This window comes from Pristiophorus japonicus, chromosome 10 (genome assembly GCF_044704955.1).
Source record: "Pristiophorus japonicus isolate sPriJap1 chromosome 10, sPriJap1.hap1, whole genome shotgun sequence".
In the NCBI taxonomy this organism is placed as follows: domain Eukaryota; kingdom Metazoa; phylum Chordata; class Chondrichthyes; family Pristiophoridae; genus Pristiophorus; species Pristiophorus japonicus.
In genome coordinates, this window is record NC_091986.1 from 83980219 (window position 1) to 83992236 (window position 12018).

General features: G+C 46.3%; 1 pseudogene; it reads left to right on the forward strand.

Moving 5' to 3' along the window:
• Positions 1–8266: 8266 nt before the first annotated feature.
• LOC139275390 (U2 spliceosomal RNA) lies at positions 8267–8504 on the forward strand (annotated as a pseudogene).
• The last annotated feature ends 3514 nt before the right edge of the window (positions 8505–12018 follow it).

Below are 12018 nucleotides of genomic sequence, written 5' to 3' on the forward strand. Positions count from 1 at the left end.
TTGAACTTTTTCTTGTATTGACTGGCTGTCCTGGGCACCGTGTTTCTCGCAGATATGCTATGCGCAACTTCCCTCCACAATCTTCAGAATGTCTGTGGCTGTGGCTGTGGCCTCCTGCCAGTCTCGCTCCACAACAATTCATGTCGCCTCTCCACACCACCTAGAAGTGCATCCACGGTGGCGTCGGAGAACCGCTGAGCACACCGATGAACTCTCGACTCTGCTATCATCAGTAAGAGTGTGTAGGCAGCGAAGATAAGCATGAGGCTGTGTTGCATCATATCACCATCTCAAATGAATCCAGATGGTGCCAGTATGTTTGTAATCAGCTACAAATGCTGATTATCGCTCAGATTTTACCGCCCCACTATCGCCGTTTAGCCTCAAGAGTGGTGTGTAATGCCTAATTTACCGCTCCAATCCCCTCTTCAGGTGGCAAAACTGAATTTTGTGGTTGGCGGCAGTAATTACCGGCGGTGTCACCGCCTCTAAATGGGAGATACCAAATTTCCACCCCTAGATGTTTAGCAGACTTTAGCCCCAAGGTATTGGTGAATAGATTGCTACAAAATTCAGTTTTACCACCTGAAGAGGGGATTGGAACGGTAAATTCTGCATTACACACCACTCTTGAGGCTCAACGGCGACAGTGGGATGGTAAAATCTGAGCGGTAATCAGTATTTGTAGCTGTGCAACAGACATACTGGCGCCATTTGGATTCAATTGAGGCGGTGATACCAGTTCGCCTGTATGGCTCAGACACGTGGACCATATACTGTAGACACCTCAAATTGCTGGAGAAATACCACCAGCAATGCCTCCGCAAGATCCTGCAAATCCCCTGGGAGGACAGATGCACCAACGTCAGTGTTCTCGATCAGGCCAACATCCCCAGCATCGAAGCACTGACCACACTCGACCAGCTCCATTGGTTGGCCACATTGTTCACATGCCCAACACGAGACTCCCAAAGCAAGTGCTCTACTCAGAGCTCCTACACTCCAGATGGGCAGAGGAAACATTTCAAGGATACCCTCAAAGTCTCCTTGATAAAGTGCAACATCCCCACCGACACCTGGGAGTCGCTGGCCAAAGACTGCCCTAAGTGGAGGAAGAGCATCCGGGAGGGAGCTGAGCACCTAGAATCTCGTTGCTGAGAGCATGCAGAAAACAAACGCAGGCAGCGGAAGGAGTGTGCGGCAAACCAGACTCCCCACCCACCCTTTCCTCCAACGATTGTCTGTCCCACTTGCGACAGAGACTGTAATTCCCGTATTGGACTGTCCAGTAATCTAAGAACTCACTTTTGGAGTGGAAGCAAGTCTTCCTCGATTTCGAGGGACTGCCTATGCTGATGATGCTACAAAGACCTGAAGCTAATAAATTCATATTTCTCTCCTGAAAATACTTTCAGATGAGAGTATAAATGCCCTCTTGCTAAGTAAGGAATATTATTTATTTCTAATGAATAACTGACTCAAGCACCAGCCTCTCATATGTTGATAAATTCGTTTTCCAACATTTTTTACTTTTATTTCAGGTTATTGTTTTATTTCTCTTTGTGTGACATTAATTTGCCATGTTTCATACAACATGTATTTTTTGCAAGTCTTCCGGTATTTCTAACTCTCTGTTTTGGTATTTATTTTCCATGGGTGCGGTAGTGTAGTGGTTAAGTTACTGGACTGATGACCAATTGTCTGAAATAATAATTCAGAGATTGAGAATGTGAATCTCATCTTGGCAGTCTAAGAAATTGAATTCACTGGAAAAATTCAGAAAAAAAAAGCTGATATCAGTAAATATAGGAACATCGGAATTGCTAGATGAAAGAAGACCAAGGTTCATCTAGTTTGCCTTCTATCATCCCGGAATGCATATGATGCATTGATAATAGAGTTACTGTATCCCAAAATGTTAGTTTCTGAAAGAAATCTATCTAATTTGCATTTGAATAAATCAATAAAAACTGCTTTCACCGTCTCCCTCGGGAGTCTGTTCAATAGATTGACCACTCACAGACTGAAATAAGTAAACAAAATGACCCTGAATCTGTCAGATTTTTTTAAAAACCTAACTAGTTCTCTAAAGTCCTTTAGGGAAGGAAACCTGCCGTCCTTACCTGGCTTATATGACTCCAATCCCACACCAACGTAGTTGACTCTTGACTGAAAAAAACCTCAGTTTTATCAAACTAAGGATGGACAATAAATGGTGGTCTTGCCAGCTTGGCGTACATACTGAGATTAAATAATAATTTAAAAAAATTATTTGTGGAAAGATTTAAATGTCTCGGTCTGCCATCACTGCATGGGCCAATAGAGCATAATGTTGTGAAACTAATTTTTAGATAACTTTTTGCGCTGCTGTAAATGCAGACAATGTCATTACTATTGGTGTGACCATCATGTAATTTCATTACTAATGCATAAGTAAATCACCACTGATGATAGTAATAGCACCATGGAGCCTATTGAGTTTGTCAATTATGAGGCACTAATTGGTTTTCAACAGTGATATTAATAAAACTACATTTTCAATAGCACAGCAGATAGCTAAAGCTCCTTTCTGCATAGATACAGCAATATTGGCAACATGGCTGCAAGCTTTGTCATAGCTTGCCACAAGAGACGAAAGAGCAGAAGGACACAGGTCCACAGCATATGCATGTGACAGATTAGCTTTTTGAATTTGTCTGACTCAAATGTTGCTGTAACTTCCATTTCGCCAAACAATTACACCAGCAATGTGGCAATTTAAAGATGTCTCTGGAATAAAAGGTTCCTTGGAGCCATGCACCAACTAACAGTTTGCAGGCAATGGATGAGCTGCCACTCTGTGATTGGTCAAATGCAAACCAATGTTAAAAATGGCAGCAAGGATGTGTGTGAGAAATTATCTGATTCTGACACATGTGTTTTAGCTTTCCCCAATAATTCTCTGCTGAACTCAGTGTTGATTACTAAACATAAACGTCGACATATAAGGATTTGCACCCTTTTCATCCACCCAGTGTTTATATGAAATGCAGAACTGCCAATATTTTGCCAATCTCTTGCAGATGAGCAATATTATATGGACTAAGGCTCAGTACCAAGGTTGAAGGTTTTCTGCCAAATTGCAACACAATGAGGCAATCAAGCAAACCAGATGGTGGTTAAATGCACACTTCGCCTCCTCAACATAAGATACCATTACACAAATTGCTTAAAGGACTCATTATCATGTTACTCCCAAGAGGGTTTGCTGGTCATAACCAGGATACTGTGTGTTATACATCTACATAACCAACTGTGAGATAGGAGTAGACATGTAAATGGGTTACTGTAGAATATGGAGGAGATGAAATGAGAGTCTAATACCTTTCAATGGATAATGCCAATATTGTTGCCACTCTCATTCAGAACTACTTCACATTCCCACTAGTATTTGTAATGGTGTGTCTACAGGAGGAGATGTAATTTATATTTTGTTGTGTCTGGTGAACACTGCCTATTCTATTTCTTATCAACAAATACATGACCATTTAGCAATTGGGTACAGAAATGTGTCTCAGTTAGGCCAGGTCATGCAAGTAGTTACCACCTCCAAATTCCTTTTGTATTCAGAGGGGAATATTTAATGCTGGGCAGTAATATATATGTGCACATATAAAACTGAGATAGGAATTAAATTAGGAACTTTGAAGTCAAAATAAGAAGTGAAACTTGAATTATCTGGCGGTATTATATATGTGAATCATGAAAAAGAAAGTTATATATAGCAAGAACACAAAAAGCAAAAACAAAAATACTTAGGTCACAGTTAACAGTGCAACAGGTTAATAGTGTGCATTTAATTCAGAACAAATTGCTTAGCCTAGAAATTGGATAAAGCCTGAAAACAGGAGTGGGGATCGCGATGTACCATCAACCCATGCCCATTCCTTCCAATGCAGGCAGCACACAAACTTTGTACTGCCTGGTAATTTACATGACTGCAGAGTGTAGCCCAGTGCTAAACACACTGCTGAATGGCTGCATACTCAAGTCCGTATGAGGCTAGCACCAATTAAAGTTAGCCTGCACTTCTTAAAGCCAGCTTGCATCTCTTAAAAGGGAGGTGCAGTTGGATGAGAGCAGGCACTGGAGAAGGGATTTTCACCTGGGAAACAGACAGGAATGGCACAGCAGAGAGAGTGTCCAAAGTTCTCCGATGCTGCACTGGAGACCTTAGTGCAGGAGGTGGATAGGAGGAGAGAGGTCCTCTATTCATAGGGTGCCAGGAGGCCCTCCAGACAGACACTGCAAAGGCAATGGGGGAAGAATGCACAGAGGTCAATGTAGCAGTGTTTCCCGGAGGACATGGATACAGTACCGAAAGAAGTTCAATTACCTCACACGAGTGGTCACTGTCAGTGAATACATCTTCAAATGCCACAATTCACCATATCCCATAAGTCACTGACCAGCAATCTCTATTAATCACAATTCATACCTGACGTTCATATGCCCCACCTCATCTTCACACACTTACCACTGCTGAAAGCCTCACATCCGTAACTCACAGCTTGCACACACTGCCAGCTATTCAACCACAGGCAGATCACCCAAACCGCACTCACTGAAACACTTTCCTCTCTCTTGCAGGAGAAGGTGACGCATAACCGCAGGCAGCAGCAGCTAACCAGTGGAGGATAGATTCTCTCGCATATCCTTACTCTGATTGAGGAGAAAACACTTGGCATTATTGGAGAGGTCGTGACATAGCCCGTGGCCAGTGGTGGGCCTCAAATCATTGAAGATGATGGTATGCTCATACCTAATCCTCCTTCTCATATCCCAGTTCTCCCTCATCCCATAATCTCTTCTGATTTACTAGTTGCAGATGGTGTACATATGCACCTCTTGCTTCCCCCAACCCCGCTCCACACACCTCTTTCCTTTCAGACATCCAAGAACTCCAACCCAGGGAGGCAGTGACAGAAGAGGAAGAGGAGAGTGATGATGAAGAAGAAACACCGTCACTCAATTTCACACTCGCAGCCATCAGCTCAGATACTAGCAATGCATATACTTTAGAGGGTAGTATAAAGGCAGGATCAGCATATAGTGAGTCATTGGGCACAAGTGGGCTGCAGCCAAGCCAGCAGAAAATGATAGGGCATATGCCAGCTCCCCGGAGGGCGAGGTCGAACATGGATTCTATTGCACAGGACCCAGATGAAGACTTCGATGGGGTAGCCCACAGAGTAAAGCTGATGGGTATGCACAATGAAATGCTTAATGTGTTGGCAGGCCTGTCAAAATGCCTGAGTGCAATGTCAAAAAGCGTGGAAAAGACCGGCACCATTTTTGCACAGGACTTTGTGCATTGTTTGGAGCCCATGTTTTCCAGCCGAGAAGGGCTGGGCAAAACCATTAGCTCACTTGTGGACCCAACCACCATGCAGCATCTGATGGCTAATGTCCCAGCTTCCATTGCAGTGCATGCAGAAGCCACCCAACATCTGAGTACTGCAGTGGAAGCTCAGACTAAAGGAATGCAAGAACAGACTGCTGCCATCATGGCTGCAGTTATCAGTGTTGAAAGGGCCTTGCAGGGTGTCACAGCAGTCCAGCAATCTGTCCTCCAACAGATTACTAGAATTGTTGAGGCTTTGCTCTGGGGGTGTAACAGTGGCTCCATGGAGCACAAACCATCTGTCCTCGCTCAGGATGACAGCATTTGTCCTCCCACCGTTGCAATCCACCAGCACCTTAGCTGTTCCTGTCAGCCAACCAGCCCAGACTGCTGCCACAAATGCCAAGCTGGTGCAATCTGAAGCCGGGCCTTCAATACCCACAGCTCCTCGAGATCATCCTGCAAGGTAATTTGCAGTCTCCCCCACTGAAAGTCAGCAGCCAACTACCAACCATGCTGCAGCCACTGGGATAGCACTGCATAGGAGCACTAGGTCAGGCAAAGACACACGGAAGTTAGGCACTAAGGGAATGCACAAGGGTCATTAGGGTCATTGAAAGAAATATTGGAATGGTTTGATATATAAATTTGGTTTGGAATATTTGTTTCGTGGTGGCTTTATTGTAGCATTGTGGACAAGAGAATGCTGTGATGAGCAGTAGAGAGGGAAGGTAAGGGGACTATTGGTGAATGGGGAATTGGGGTTACATTCACTCGAAGCGCAATGAGATGAGGTGATCACTGAGAGCCCAGGCAGAAAAGGGCTGTCTGGGTTGCCACCTCCTTTCTGTCACCTCCTCTCCTCCTCCTCCTCTTCTTCCTCCTCCCCATCCTTCTTATTCTCCTCCTCCTCCTCCTCAGCCTGTAGCCATATGCCTAGTGGCAAGAGCTGTGCCCACATGATGGCGAGGTTGTGGAGCATGCAGCAGGCCATGATAGATCTTGAGATGCATTCTGGCGAATACTGCAGTGTTCCTCCAGAGCAGTCCAGGCAGTGAAAGCATTGTTTAAGAACACCAATGGTCTGCTCAATCACATTCCATGTAGCAGCATGGTTTTCAGTATATGTATGCTGGCCACTTGGGTCACGCACCAGACTCATGAGCTAGGTGGTCAGCGGATAGCCCTTGTCGCCCAGTAGCCACTCTCTGGTTTGCCGTGGTGCCTCAAGTGCAGATGGTACAGCAGACTTCCACAGAATGAAGGCATCATGGCTGCTGCCACGATACCAAGCATTGACCTGCATGATGCGTGAGTATGGTCGCACACCAGCTGAACATTGAGGAAGTGAATGCCCTTCCAATTGCGATTGTAAGGGATATACAGTTGTAGCAGGCAAAGAGCAGACAGATAGGTGTTCAGAACACAATGCTGAAGGTAGTGAACTAATCAGTATTAGGAGGGTCTGAGGAATCGGTGATGGCATGGATTATAATTGCTTATTGTATGTAACACTTGCTTATGTAGGTATAGCACACTTATAACAAATTAAAACTGTATGGGTAATTCATCCTTAACCTGAGTAACACATAACAAAACAGCCAAAGTCAGCAGTTACAATTTTGATTAGAAGTCTCTGAGGAAGAGATGAGAAAGCCAGTATTTTGGAACAGTTACTTCAGGTGTCATCTAGACTATGGCAAAGTGCAAATCACGGAACAAACACAATTAACATATGATGGGAGATGGACAATTGCATGTACCACTCAGAGCCAGTCTGATAAGAGAAGGCAAATCAATGTAACTCCACTGATAGCAATAGACCTATCGATAATTTTATAGGAGGTAGCTCCTCTCCAAAACCTGGATAAATTATACTCGAAACCTCTTGTATTTTGAAGGTTCCACGATTGAACCTTCCCTTGCACTTGCTCGAAATAAAGCCGGTTGAACCTAAGGTTTCGTTTGTTTGATTCCGTGGTTGTTATATGGAAGGCGAAGGGCAAGGTGTCAATTATTTATATCAGGTAGTCCGCCATGAGGGAGAGAAGTCTTCCTTTTACCCCAACAGCGGTGCATTTCCAAATTGATATGCAGCACCCACAAAGTGTTGTGTGTGCAGTCAATGGCACCTTGCACCATGAGGAAGCCTGCAATCCTCACAAAGCCGCATGCTCACTCCACCTGTTTCTCTCCAGCAAAAGAGAATGAAATGTAATCATACTCTTTGCATGCAGTGCCTCAGTGTACTCCTTTATACAGCAGTGGACAGTGACCTTCGATGTAAATATTGCTTGCTCCAGCCTTGAAGGAGCCCGACACATAGATGTTCATGGCCACGAGCACCTTGACAGCCACTAGCAATGTCATCCTCGTCCAGCTCTGACACTACAGGTCTGCCTACAACGGCTGGTTAATTTCAGTGAGCACCTCCTAAGTGAAGCGGAGATGTCACACACACTGTTCTTCACTGAGGTTCAGGCAGGAGAATTGTTCACTGAAGACCCTGGTAATATGAGATCTCCTGCTGAGAGCCCTTTCCACCTCTTCCTCCACCTTCATCTTCGAGCAGTTTGTGCTGCTCTGTGCCATCTGCTCTCATTCTTCTTGTCATCCTGCAGACCAGGGATGTTACAATCTACTGCATCCATGTCTGAGAGTGTTGAGGTTGAAAATGGCAGTGCTGGCTTCAAATCAGCATTGCATGCTGATTGACGTCATGACCTGCGTACTCCACATACTTTGGGCACACGTTTTCTGTGCCGATGCTAACACCCTCACCAAAATGCCGCTCGGTGTGGCTCACACCAGAAGTATTGTGTGCTGCTCGGATGCCATTTTGGACACAATACGGCACCTGTAGTGTAGCAAAATCAAGTGTGCTACGCTTCTCGGCCTTTTGGCTAAGATCATGCGTAACTGACCTGACAGGGGAGTAACCATGACCCCAAAGTGGTTCTCCCTGGATCAGGAAGATGGTTCTCCTATGCTTTTTGGAAATAGGAGGTGGGTGGGGTGGATTGACCCATCCACCTCCACGGAGGTGTGTGGGGGGCCTGACCCATCCACCTCCATGGCACGAACCTGGTATTGCAGTACTTCCAGGAACGGTGCAGTGGCTCTAGGCCTTTTGGCTAAGAGCATTGGCGCAGAGTGATCCTTGATGTGTGCAAGGTGACCTCTGGCGTTTGTGATTTGACCCAAACCGCCTCCAACCTATCGACTTCTGAGTTTAACGGAGGCAGGACAAGGGGAGGGCAGCCAATCTGCCTTCCCCAGAATTGACTACTCACCGAACATTCCCGCAGGGATCGGACCCACCCATCCTGTGGCCAGGGACTGGAGGGTTCAAACATCACCCCCTCCAGTCAGGGATCGGACACCTCCAACACTCACAGTATCAGCTGAAGACTCCCTACCTGCGACTGTGGCTGCAGCCTGCCCTGGAGTGCTCCCCGCCTTACTGGAAGCCAAGCCTGTTAATCAGGCTGACTTCTTGGCATCGAGCCTGTCAAAGAAAAAAGGCACATGCTGTGGAGTTATCATTTAAAATATTAAAAGGATTTAATAGGGTAGATACAGAGAAACTTTGATGGGGGAAATGTAGAACAAGTGGACATAATCTTAAAATTAGGGCGAGACCATTCAGGAGTGAAATCAGGAGTGAATCACTTTTATACACAAAAGGTAGTGGAAACCTGAAATTGTCTCCCTCAAAAAGCAAGGGATGCTTGTCAATTGGAGCTTTCAAGACTGAGATCAATAGAATTTTGTTCCGTAAGGTTAGCAAGGGATATGGTGCTAAGGTTGGTAAATGGAGGTACAGATCAGCCATGATCTAGTTGAATGGCAGAGTAGGCTTGAGGGGCTGAATGGCCTACTCCTGTTCTGAATGTTCCTATGAACGCAAGTCCTGTTTAAATTGGAAGAAATGTATGTCCTAGACAACAAGTAAGACATTAGTTGTGCCATGTGTGCAGTGCTAGTCAAATATTATGTACCATCTGTTGTTATTTTTATCTATTCCTCCCCTCCCCCTCCATTGGACTCATAGTTGGATTGAAGTACACAGTTCTTTGTGTACAATGAATAGCCCCAGAAGTGTAGTATTATATAACCTCTGTTTGTGGGATTAAGATTGGCACATAAATAACATGTAAAAATTCTCAACTCATATTATTATTGGCACTGTGTAGCTTTTCTTGATCTGTATAGCAAAATCATTCATAAGAAAACCTCACAACCTGTCCATATACATACACATTAACTGAAAGCCAGACACCGTTGCCAAGGATACAAGTGTAATCATTATTTTACAGTAGACAGTGATTATGGAGCCAACAACATGAATTTATAATTCGTGTTTATTGTAGATTTAGATAAATGTATTATTTTAATCTGGGAAATTTGAATAAAGCATTAAACAATTTTTTTAAATGCAGCTTTTACTTAATTTGCACCAACAGTATTAAAAGAAGCATGTAAATATACCAATATTTATTACACGTTATCTAATATTTATTGCAAGAAAATTAAAAAGCTAACAGCAATCTATCCAAAATAAAATGGGCTATTTCTGTCATGTATGAGAAAAGGGAGAGGAGTTGGAATAGGTGCAAAATTCTTTGAAATATCAAATATATGTGCAGTCGGCTGAATAATTCTATAAAGCATGTCCAAAACAGAGACATAGGAAAACATGAAATACAGGTTGAGAGAAATTAAGGGCCCAAGTTTTGGGCCACGCCTAGAACAGCGCAGCCCCGATCTGGACGCCCGTTTTTTGCGCCACAAAGTGCGCCTAAAACAAGCTTACAGATTCTCCGGCTCCCTGCTGGTCCTCTTGAGTCGGGCGCGGTGCAGCACGAGCTGTAGGGGGCGGAGCCAGGTACCTGCGCTGAAAACAGTGCCTGGACCTCTGCACATGCGCGCTACAGTGGGCGCGCATGTGCAGTAGCTCCAGGCGTCCAAAACTGTGTGGGAGGGGCCCGAAGCACACAGCCCCTAACCGTGGCCGAATGGCCTCACTGGGGCTGCGTGCATCAGGCTGCCTCCCACATCAAGCTCCTGCTTCCTTCCGACCCGACTCGACTCCCGCTCCCCCCCCCCACCCCCCGGACCGGACCCGACCCCGACACCGACCCGGCTCCCGGTTCCCCCCGCCCCCGGACCGGGCCCGACCCCTCGGACTGGACCCGACCCGCGCTCCCCCCACCGTCCCTCCCACCCGACCTGACCTCCCTCTCCCTCCCTCCCTCCCGACCCGAACCGAACGACCTCCCTCGCACCACCCCGCCAACCCGACCCGCACTCCCGGCTCCCCCCCCCCTCGCCACAGACCGGACCCGACCCAACCTGACCTCTCTCCCCCCGCCCCCGATACGAACCGAACCGACCTCCCTCCGCCGCCCCCAACCCCGACCCGCGCTCCCCCCGACCCCGGACCCCGGATCCGACCCGACCCAACGCCACCTACCTGTAAATCTGGTGCTGGGGACGGGCCCTGCCCAAAGTCTTGGGCCCAGCCGGCCCATCCCTTTTAGCCTCTCCTGCCCTTCACCTTCCCCCCCTTCTCCTTTCCCCCTTCCCACTTCTTCTCCCCCCCTTCGCCTTCTCCTCCCCCTTCCCCTTCTCCTCCCCCCTTCCCCCTTCTCCTCCCCCCCTTCCCCTTCTCCTCACCCCCTTCCCCTTCTCCTCCCCCCTTCTCTCCTCTCCCCCCTCCCCTTTCTCCCCCTTCCCTCCCCATTCCCTCCTTCCCCCTCTGCCTCCCTCCCTCCCCTCCCCCTGCGCCCCCCTCTCTCCCTCTACCCCCCTCCTCCCCCTCCCCTCGCTGTCAGAAACACAGACACTGACAGACAGAGAGTGAGAGACACACACAGACAGACAGACAGAGAAATAGAGACACTGACAGAGACACACTGGGGCATCCCAGCACGCTGTTGGAGGGATCCCGGTGTTGCAGTCGGTAAGTAGAAAATGTTTTATTTATTGATTTAAAAAAAATTATTTCTTATTAATTTTTTTTGATTGATTTATTGGTTGATTTATTGATGCTTTTATCATTTATTATTGATGATGGCTCTTTATTTGTAAAACTGAAGTGTTTAATGTTTGTAAATTTCCCTTTAAACCCCCCCCCCCAATTCCCTACGCCTGATTTGTAACCTACGTCTGATTTTCTAAAGTGTAGACAAGGTTTTTTCGAGCGTACAAAAATCTTCACTTACACCATTCTAAGTTAGTTTGGAGTAAATTTTCACTGCCGAAACTTTGAAAACAGGCGTAAGTGGCCGGACACGCCCCCTTTTGAAAAAAAAATTCTGTTCCAAAGTGAAACTGTTCTAACTGACTAGAACTGGAGCAAACTAAATGCCGAGAATTTGAATTTCTAAGATATTCTGTTCTACACCAGTTGCTCCAAAAAATCAGGAGCAACTGAGGCCGAAACTTGGGCCCAATGTGTTAAGTTCAGAATAACTCCACGAGACTGTGACCGTGGTCTCTTTGTTATAACTCCAAAGTGAGGCAACAGCGTGGTGGACTGCCTTTTATACCTACTTGCCCAGGGTGCACAGGTGAACCTTAGGTCCCCCACAGGTGTGCCCTCCAGTGACAAGCCTTACCTTACACACAAG